Source organism: Monodelphis domestica, chromosome 3, assembly GCF_027887165.1.
Source record: "Monodelphis domestica isolate mMonDom1 chromosome 3, mMonDom1.pri, whole genome shotgun sequence".
Classification (NCBI taxonomy): domain Eukaryota; kingdom Metazoa; phylum Chordata; class Mammalia; order Didelphimorphia; family Didelphidae; genus Monodelphis; species Monodelphis domestica.
In genome coordinates, this window is record NC_077229.1 from 293,768,278 (window position 1) to 293,779,149 (window position 10,872).

Genomic DNA, 10,872 nt, shown 5'->3' on the forward strand with positions numbered 1-10,872 from the left:
AGAAATATTGCTCTAGAATACTGATCTCTTTAGGCCATGGAAGTACATGATGCTTTCATTACCTAGAGTGATATAGAATTGAGTCTATCATTTAGGAAAATTCCATGCAATTCTATGTGCAAGGTCCCATGCTAGATGTTGGTTTTACAGAGATTAAACAATATAAAAGAAGAGATAAGACAAGTGTGCAAATTACTTTAGTACAAATTCCAGTCCCCTTTAAAGCCCTTCCCAATTTGGTTCCAACCTGTCTTTCTAGACTGATTACATATTACCTCTTATCACTGCAATCTATACACTATCCAAAGTAGCCTACTTGTCATCCTCCTTATAGAACATTTCATCTCCTAGCTCCATGCCTTTGCATAGACTATCACTCATACCTCCATCTTCACCCATGCCTCTTGGGAACTCTCCCTTTAAGGCTCAGTTCAAGTGTGACCTCCTACAAGAGGCTTTTCTTGAGTCCTCCAGTCATTAGTTCTCCAGGCTTCTACAAATGACTTGATGTTTCTTCTGTATGTGGGTTCTATTTACTTGGCTGTGTCAGATCTTTAGGAGACACTGTTAAGTTTTGTCAGTACCCAATACAAAGGAAGTGCTTGTTGAATTGGATTGACTTTATTGGCAAAGAAAAGACAGGACAAGAGTGTACTATGAAATTCATTTGAGGAAGGAGAAATGACGTCCAGTTAGAGCTTCATGGAACAGGTAGCATATGAACTGGGCTTTGACAGAAAGGATTTCAGGAAGAAAAGATGTTGGGGAAGAAGGGAAAAAGAGTCTATTTTTAGACATGGAAGATAGTTTGGGCAAAGGTATGGAGAGGAAGAAAGGATGAGGAACAGTAGTTCACTCTGACTTGAATATAGAATTCCTAAAGGGGAATGATGAAAGAATTAAAGGTTTTGTAGTAGGAGATGTGATATGATGAAAGTGGTAGGTTAGGAAGATTAATTCTAACAGAGGTAGAAAGGATGGATTTAAGTGGGGAGAGACCTCCAGGACCTATTGCCCTTTGTTTGGCATGAGAAGAGGCAAAGTGGTACATTGGATAGAGCTCTGGGCGTGCAGTCAGGAAGATGTGAGAAACTTAATGGTTTTGTGTCCCAGGGCAACACACTTAACTGCTGCTGTCTCAATTTCTTTGGCTGTAAAAATGAAGATAATTATAATGACATCTACTGCCCATAGTTGTTAATGGGATATTTGTAAAATGATTTGCAAATCTTAAAACACTACATAAATGTTATCTTCTAGAATAACAACAATAACAATAATGATAAAACCCTTCACACTTGACCCATTTCTTACTACCTTCCTAGTCTTCTTATCCATCTATCTGTTCTATGATCCAGCAACACTGGTCTGCCTGCTGTTCTTTTCACATAATACTCCATCTCCTGACTACAAGCCTTTGTACAAGCTATCCCTCATATCTGGAATGCTCTTTCCTCACCCCCATTTTGTGGCTTCTCTTTTTTTTTTTTTTTAAATATATTTTATTTGATCATTTCCAAGCATTATTCGTTAAAGACATAGATCATTTTCTTTTCCTCCCCCCCACCCCCCATAGCCGACGCGTAAGTCCACTGGGCATTAGATGTTTTCTTGATTTGAACCCATTGCTTTGTTGATAGTATTTGCATTAGAGTGTTCATTTAAAGTCTATCCTCTGTCATGTCCCCTCAACCTCTGTATTCAGGCAGTTGCTTTTTCTCGGTGTTTCCACTCCCATAGTTTATCCTTTGCTTATGAATGGTGTTTTTTTTCTCCTGGATCCCTGAAAGTTGTTCAGGGACATTACACCGCCCCTAATGGAGAAGTCCATTACGTTCGATTATACCACAGTGTATTAGTCTCTGTGTACAATGTTCTCCTGGTTCTGCTCCTCTCGCTCTGCATCACTTCCTGGAGGTTGTTCCAGTCTCCATGGAACTTCTCCACTTTATTATTCCTTTGAGCACAATAGTATTCCATCACCAACATATACCACAGTTTGTTCAGCCATTCCCCAATTGATGGGCATCCCCTCGTTTTCCAGTTTTGGGCCACCACAAAGAGCGCAGCTATGAATATTTTTGTACAAGTCTTTGTGTCCATTATCTCTTTGGGGTACAGACCCAGCAGTGCTATGGCTGGGTCAAAGGGTAGATATTCTTTTGTCGCCCTTTGGGCATAGTTCCAAATTGCCCTCCAGAATGGTTGGATCAGTTCACAACTCCACCAGCAATGAATTAATGTCCCTACTTTGCCACATCCCCTCCAGCATTCATTACTTTCCTTTGCTGTTATGTTAGCCAATCTGCTAGGTGTGAGGTGATACCTCAGAGTTGTTTTGATTTGCATCTCTCTGATTATAAGAGATGTAGAACACTTCTTCATGTGCTTGTTAATAGTTTTGATTTCTTTATCTGAGAACTGCCTATCCATTTCCCTTGCCCATTTATCAATTGGAGAATGGCTTGATTTTTTGTACAATTGATTTAGCTCATTATAAATATGAGTAATTAAACCTTTGTCAGAGGTTTCTATGAAGATTTTTTCCCAATTTGTTGTTTCCCTTCTGATTTTAGTTATATTGGTTTTGTTTGTACAAAAGCTTTTTAGTTTGATGTAGTCAAAATTATTTATTTTACATTTTGTGATTCTTTCTATATCTTGCTTGGTTTTAAAGCCTTTCCCCTCCCAAAGGTCTGACATGTATACTATTCTGTGTTTACCCAATTTACTTATGGTTTCCTTCTTTATGTTTAAGTCACTCACCCATTTTGAATTTATCTTGGTGTAGGGTGTGAGGTGTTGATCTATTCCTAGTCTCTCCCACACTGTCTTCCAATTTTCCCAGCAGTTTTTATCGAATAGTGGATTTTTGTCCCAAAAGCTGGGATCTTTGGGTTTATCGTATACTGTCTTGCTGAGGTCGTTTTCCCCCAGTCTATTCCACTGATCTTCCTTTCTGTTTCTTAGCCAGTACCAAATTGTTTTGATGACTGCTGCTTTGTAATATAGTTTGAGGTCTGGGACTGCAAGGCCCCCATCATATGTGTTTTTTTTCATTATTTCCCTGGATATCCTTGATCTTTTGTTCTTCCAAATGAACTTTGTTATGGTTTTTTCTAAATCAGTGAAGAAGTATTTTGGTAGTTCAATGGGTATGGCACTAAATAGATAAATAAGTTTGGGTAGGATGGTCATTTTTATTATATTGGCTCGTCCTATCCATGAGCAGTTAATGTTTTTCCAATTGTTCAAGTCTAGTTTTAGTTGTGTGGCGAGTGTTTTGTAGTTGTGTTCATATAGTTCCTGTGTTTGTCTTGGGAGATAGATTCCTAGGTATTTTATTTTGTCTAAGGTGATTTTGAATGGGATTTCTCTTTCTAGTTCTTGCTGCTGAGCTGTGTTGGAGATATATAGAAAAGCTGATGATTTATGTGGGTTTATTTTGTATCCTGCAACTTTGCTAAAGTTGTTGATTATTTCAATTAGCTTTTTGGTTGAATCTCTAGGATTCTTTAAGTAGACCATCATGTCATCCGCAAAGAGTGATAACTTGGTCTCCTCCTTGCCTATTCTGATACCTTCAATTTCTTTATCTTCTCTAATTGCTACTGCTAGTGTTTCTAGTACAATGTCAAATAGTAGAGGTGATAATGGGCATCCTTGTTTCACTCCTGATCTTATTGGGAATGCATCTAGTTTATCCCCATTGCAGATGATATTAGCTGTTGGTTTTAGATATATACTGTTTATTATTTTTAGGAATGACCCTTCTATTCCTATGCTTTCTAGTGTTTTTAATAGGAATGGGTGTTGTATTTTATCAAAGGCTTTTTCTGCATCTATTGAGATAATCATGTGGTTCTTGCTAGTTTGCTTGTTGATGTGGTCAATTATGTGGATGGTTTTCCTAATGTTGAACCAGCCCTGCATCCCTGGTATGAATCCTACTTGATCATGGTGAATGATCCTTCTGATCACTTGCTGGAGTCTTTTTGCTAGTATCCTATTTAAAATTTTTGCATCTATATTCATTAGGGAGATTGGTCTATAGTTTTCTTTCTCTGTTTTTGACCTGCCTGGTTTTGGAATCAGTACCATGTTTGTGTCGTAAAAGGAGTTTGGTAGAACTCCCTCTTTGCTTATTATGTCAAATAGTTTGTATAGTATTGGGGTTAACTGTTCTCTGAATGTTTGATAGAATTCACAGGTGAATCCATCAGGCCCTGGGGATTTTTTCTTAGGAAGTTCTTTGATGGCTTGATGGATTTCAATTTCTGATATGGGATTATTTAAGAATTCTATTTCCTCTTCTGTTAGTCTAGGCAGTTTGTATTTTTGTATATATTCATCCATTTCTCCTAAATTGGTGTATTTATTGCCATATAATTGGGCAAAGTAATTTCTAATGATTGCCTTAATTTCCTCCTCATTGGAGGTGCTGTCCCCCTTTTCATCTTTAATGCTGTGAATTTGCTTTTCTTCCTTCCTTTTTTTAATTAGATTGACCAGTACTTTGTCTATTTTGTTTGTTTTTTCAAAGTACCAGCTTCTTGTCTTATTTATTAAATCAATAGTTCTATCACTTTCGATTTTATTAATTTCTCCCTTAATTTTTAGGATTTCTAATTTGGTTTTCTGCTGGGGGTTTTTAATTTGATCGCTTTCAAGTTTTTTCAATTGCATTTCCAATTGATTGATCTCTGCTCTCCCTTGTTTGTTAATATGAGCTTTCAGGGATATGAATTTGCCTCTGATTACCGCTTTGGCTGCATCCCAAAAGGTTTGAAAGGATGTTTCGCCATTGTCATTTTCCTCGATGAAATTATTAATTGTTTCTATGATTTCTTCTTTAGCTAAACGGTTTTGGAGTATCATATTGTTTAATTTCCAATTGGTTTTAGATTTGGTTTTCCATGTACCATTACTAATCATTATTTTTATTGCCTTGTGATCTGAGAAGGCTGCATTCATTATTTCTGCTTTTTTGCATTTGTGTGCTATGTTTCTGTGACCTAATGTATGGTCAATTTTTGTGAATGTGCCATGTGGTGCTGAGAAGAAGGTGTATTCCTTTTTATCCCTATTTATTTTTCTCCATATGTCTATTAATTCTAATTTTTCTAAGATTTCATTCACTTCTTTTACCTCTTTCTTATTTATTTTTTGATTCGATTTATCTAAATTTGATAATGGTTGGTTTAAGTCTCCCACTAGTATGGTTTTATTGTCTATTTCTTCCTTCAATTCTCCTAGTTTCTCCATTAGAAATTTGGGTGCTATATTATTTGGTGCATACATGTTGATTAATGATATTTCCTCATTGTCTAGAGTCCCTTTTAACAAAATATAATTACCTTCCCTATCCCTTTTGATCAGGTCTATTTTTGCATTGGCTTTATCAGATATCATGATTACCACTCCTGCCTTCTTTCTATCAGTTGAGGCCCAGAAGGTCTTACTCCATCCTTTAATTCTGACCTTGTGGGTGTCAACCCGCCTCATGTGTGTTTCTTGAAGACAACATATGGTAGGGTTTTGGATTCTAATCCATTCTGCTATTCGTCTACGTTTTATGGGTGAGTTCATCCCATTCACGTTCAAAGTTATGATTGTCATTTGTGGACTCCCTGGCATTTTGATTGCCTTCCCTAATTCTAACCTTTTCTTCTTCGGCTCTACCTTTTAGTCCAGTGATTTACTTTGAATCAGTCCCCCTTGTCCCCTCCCTTGATGTTTCCCTTTTTAGTCCCTCCCTTTTTGTTCCCTCCCCCTCCCCCCTCTCTTTCCCTCCCTTTTTGTTCTCCCTCTCCCCCTCCCCCCCTTGGTTTTCCCTTCTCCTTACCCTTGTTGGGTAAGATAGAATTCAAGATCCCAATGGATCTGGATGTTTTTCCCTCTCAGAGTTGATTTCCCTGAGATTGAGGTTTAAGTAAACCCCCCCCCCCCTCTTCCTCTCCTTCTTATAGGAGTTTTCTTCCCCTCCCCTTCCCCTGTGAATCTTTGTGTGAGAACCATTATTCTATTTGGTCTTTCTTTACCCCCTATTTATACATTACATTTTCCCCACATATTAGTATACATAGGTTGATATAAATGTAGTCCTTATAGAAGAGAGTTTGAGTAAAAGAAGATAACATTTTTCCCCTTTCCTTAATATTTACCTTTTCAGGTATTCCTTGCTCTTTGATTTTCGGTATCAAACTTTCCACAGAGCTCTGGTCTTTTCTTTGCAAAAAGTTGGAAGTCTTCTATTTTGTTGAATGCCCATACTTTCCCTTGGAAGTATATAGTCAGTTTTGCTGGGTAGCTGATTCTTGGTTGGAGACCCAGCTCTCTTGCCTTTCTGAAGATCATGTTCCATGCCTTACGATCATTCAGCGTAGAACTTGCAAGGTCTTGTGTGACCCTGATTGGCATTCCTTTATATCTAAATTGTCTTTTTCTGGCTTCCTGTAGGATTTTTTCTTTTGTTTGATAGCTTTGGAATTTGGCAATTACATTCCTGGGAGTTGTCTTTTGGGGGTTTAGTGTAGAAGGTGTTCTGTGAGCTCTGTCAGTGGCTGTATTGCCCCCTTGTTCTAGAATCTCTGGGCAATTTTCTTTGATTATATCTTGTATCACCATGTCCAGTTTGGTGTTTATTTCTGGCTTTTCTGGGAGTCCAATTATTCTTAAATTTTCTCTTCTCCCCCTGTTTTCCAGATCTATCACCTTGTCGGTGAGATATTTTATGTTCTCTTCTAATTTCTTGGTGTTTTGGCTTTGCTTTATTAGTTCTTGCTTTAAAGCCTGGTTTTCTTTTACAGTTTGGTCAAACTGGTTTTGTAGATGCATGAATTTCTTTTGCATTATTTCCCACTTTTCCTCCCAGAGGGCTTCCATCTTTTTGGTCCTTTCTGATTCAAATTCTTCATGGGTTTGTGGAGAGTTTCTATTTCCTTTGGAAGATTTTGGAGAATTTTCTTGTATATCTTCTTCTATCTGCTCTGTATTTTGTATTTTGGCTCCATAGAATGTGTCCAGAGTCGCCCCTTTCTTCTTATTTTTCTTGGTATTTTGGGGCTTCTGTGCTTCTGTGGAATTTGTCATCTCTGAACGTGGAGGATTGGCTTTTCTTGTCTTTGTCTGGTGATCAGAGGCTTTAGTCCTGGGCAGATGGTTCTATGACTTTCCCTGGGTTAAACTGAATATGCCTCACTGGAACTGGAATGGAAGGGTCGGACCACGAGGCCACACTCTCCCCCTGGCTCGATTTCCGGAAGTTGCCTTCAGAATCCCTGGCCGTGAGGCTGTTTCGTCGGCCTGCGGGGGGATGGGCTGCCGCTTCCCCAAGCTCCGAGAGCACAGACTTTCACTGAGACTTGGATAGCAGGATCCAGCCCGTGAGGCTGTCTTGCCCGCCCTGAGGGTTGCTGTTGTTTTGACCAGCTCTCTGCAGCGGAGGCCCCAGGCAGTAACTTTCACCCGGACCGAGCGGCTCTTTGACCGACAGGCTCTTTGCAGCGGAAGCCCCAGGCAGTAACTTTCACCCGGACTGGGACTTGGGTAGAAGACCCTGAGGGTTGTTGTTCCTCAGACCCTGCTCTCTGAGCCCGGCGCGGCTGCCGCTTCCGGGAGCCTTGGACTCTGCGCTCCTACCCCTGAGGTCCGAGGGATCTCGGGTTCTGGCTTTTAAGGGGAGCCGTACCTTTTGAACCGGGTCCAGGTCCAGGAGGAGGGTTCCCAGGGTCTGTGCTGTTGATCGTTTTGAATTTCGGCGCCTTAGGAGCTTCTAGTTTGAGATCGGTCGGGAAGGGTTTTCCGGAGATCTGAACTTCAGCTTTCTCTAAGCCGCCATCTTAACCGGAAGCCTGTGGCTTCTCTTAAGACAGCACAAATTCCACTTTCTGCAGGAGGTCTTTTCTGGTTCCCTGCCTCTCCTGCTAGCTGGTGAGACTTCTCTTCTAAGTAGCTTTTAACCATTGCATGTATATATTGTCTGTACCTAACTATCTACTTGTCTCCCCCATGAACATGTTTGTTTCTTGAGGTCAGGGACTGATTTTACTTGCCTTTCTAGCCCCCAACTTAACATGGTACATGGCACAAATGAATGCCTGGAACCCAGGAGAACGGGGTAATTGGAAAAATGAAATGATTCTATTATGTCCTCCCCAATCTCCCAAGGAACGAACTATTAAATGTATCATAATAAAATCTTAAATAAATCTTATCTATTAGTTAAGCACTAATAGATAATCATTGTAAACTTTTTTTTTGGTGGGATAGAATTGTTTAATTTAAATGGAAGACAATCCAGTGTAGAAGATTATTTAGTTATTATATATTTAGCTAAATATATAACACATATTTAGTTATTGTTTTAGTTATTTGGGGTACAAATGAAAGTATTTTGGAATTTCCAAAGCCAATCAACTACTATAAGAGCTGTGTAAATAGCCATTTCCCTGTCATTTCAGAAATGAAGGCCCAGATATTGGAAATAGATTGAACTGGTAGATCCATCTTTTTTTTCAGATTGATTATATGCACTCATTGGTGATTAACACCATTTCTCCAAGTTTGCCCTCATCTGGCAGATCTTACTGCCTCATCAAACATATAGAAACTCAGCTGGCTTTCATCATTTTGAATAGTACTCCTCGACAACCAGCAAAAATAGTTTTGAGCCAGAAAGCAATCAGCAGTTTTCCTTCCTATAGGGGAGGAATGGAGAAAAGGGAAAATGTCTTATTATTTCACTAACCAAGAGCTATAAATCAAGAACATTCCCATGCCATAAGCAAGATCTAAATGAAATGAATAAAGTCAAGCAACTCAACTACATAGAGGTGGTCATCTCAGATACTTGTGTGTGGAAAGACCACTAGGAATATGCCTACTTCATATGCATTTCAAGTTCCTTGAAATATACATTTCCTTATTAAGTGTGAAAGGAATCTAGGTGCTACTAGGGTTAAAGAAAATTTGACAGAAATGATTAAAGCAAGGGAGTAGCTAGGTGACTCAGTGGATAGAGAGTCAGGGTTGGAAATAGGATGGACTGGGTTCAAATGTGACCTCAGATACTTCTGAGCTGTGTGACCCTGGGGAGGTCACTTAATCCCCATTGCCTGGTCATTACTGCTCTATAGTAGTGATTCTAACAGAAGGTAAGTTAAAAAAAAAACGATTAAGAGGATAAAATAAGAGAGAACCAGCCAGTTTTAGCTAATACATAGTCCCATTCCCAACTTTCTCTCAAAGATGACTTGAGAGATAGATGAAATAGATCTTTTAGGAGGACTCCACTAAATGAGCTGCTCTTGGGTCTTGCATCAAATTTGCTCCCATGTAGCAGTTAGCTCTGTTGTCTCGATGGTCACACTAGGGAGCAGTCAGGGTTGGAGAAGCCCATACTCCCGTTTTGTTTGCCATTCTTTTTTCTCTTATTATTAAACCCAGGTAGCCCAAGGCCACTCTGCTTATGGAGGGACTTTGGGCAGGTCATAGTACCAGCTTGTCACAATTCTGTAATACACAGGGCATAAACATAATTTACACACTGAAAGCCTTTTCAGCCTTATTATACATAACTCCCCTTCAGACACTCCCCAGTCCAGCCAGCCTAACTTTCATACTGTTTGTTCCTCATAAATGGTATCTCATACCCTCTCACTCTGCTTTTGCACACCTGTGCCCACCTGTTATGCATTCCCTTTCCCCTTTGAGAATCCTTACTTTCTTTCCAAGCTCAGCATCTCCCCATAAGGCTTTCTGGATCCTTCCAAATGCTAGTATAGATCCTCTCACGCACAAACCAACATAGGGACACCTTGTCTCCCCCATGTAACACAAGCTCCTTGAGGGCAGGAACTGTGTCATCTTTAGTCTTTATGCCCTCAGCACTAGCTTGGAGCTGTGACACAGTAGCTACATAATAAATGCTGTGGCTGTGGCTGTTGGACCGATCATATGGCACCAGGGCCAGCTTTTTCTCCTCCTATTCGTCATTGACTTCTCTCTCCTTTTTATACCCAGTCATCTCAGGGTCCCCTTTACTTCTCCGGCAAAGTGCATAACATCCCCAAGGCACTATTTCCTTCATCGTAAGGGAAAGAGCACAAATACAGGTGCCTCAGCTAACTTTATCAATGGATCCCAGCTCCTCCGTGGAGTTTCTAAGGAGGTCCAAATAAGAGATATTCCCAGAAATGTGGAAATAATGACTTCCAGTGCCATGCCCAGGAGTGACTTTATTCATGCTAATTTATAGGGTACCATTTCAGGACACCCACTTTGAACTCTTTTTGCATCCCTCCTTTCTTTAGTTTTTGTAGGACCTAAAGGCGAGTTTCAAGTTTCTATATATGTTTCGCAAGTTTTCTGAGGCAAGGAGTTTATTTTTCCCTTCCTTTCTCTTTTCCTTTCTCTTCCTTTCAGGCTTTTAAAGTCAAACTCTGAATGTGATTAATGATGACAGAGATTAGGAGCATAAAGTTCAAGAGCTGAGCTGTTTATTTGTTTAAGAGAGTTGTTTTCCGAGGGTTTCTCTCTGGAGCACATGCTCATGAAATGCCTCAGCCCTGTCACGGGGCTGGAGGGACATTGTTTGAGAGGAGGGCTTATGTGGAACATAGAAACAAAGAGGCAGAAGGTCGCTCTTGTTAAGGATTCCTGGGCCCCTTTAAGTGGGACTTTCTCAAAGCCTCAGGCAAAATGAAATGCATCTCATTTGAGGTTTACATCAGATTCTTCCATCCTTCCACAGGCAGGGGTCTGTCTGATTGCTCCATCCAACATATAGTTAGAATCAGTGGGAATTCTGCGTGCAGTCTGAAACAGGAAACTAGTTCAATGTATGGTTTATTATAATAATAGACCTGCAGC

The 10,872-nt window shown here is 39.8% G+C and overlaps 1 long non-coding RNA gene across 1 annotated transcript; it reads right to left on the reverse strand.

Annotated features, from left to right (window-relative positions):
- Positions 1-9,189: 9,189 nt before the first annotated feature.
- Positions 9,190-10,599, reverse strand: LOC103094742 (uncharacterized). The gene is made up of 2 exons (XR_464440.3): positions 9,724-10,599; positions 9,190-9,513 (listed from the first exon to the last, which is right to left on the reverse strand). It is a non-coding gene; the product is annotated as an uncharacterized LOC103094742 (long non-coding RNA).
- Between the last annotated feature and the right edge of the window lie 273 nt (positions 10,600-10,872).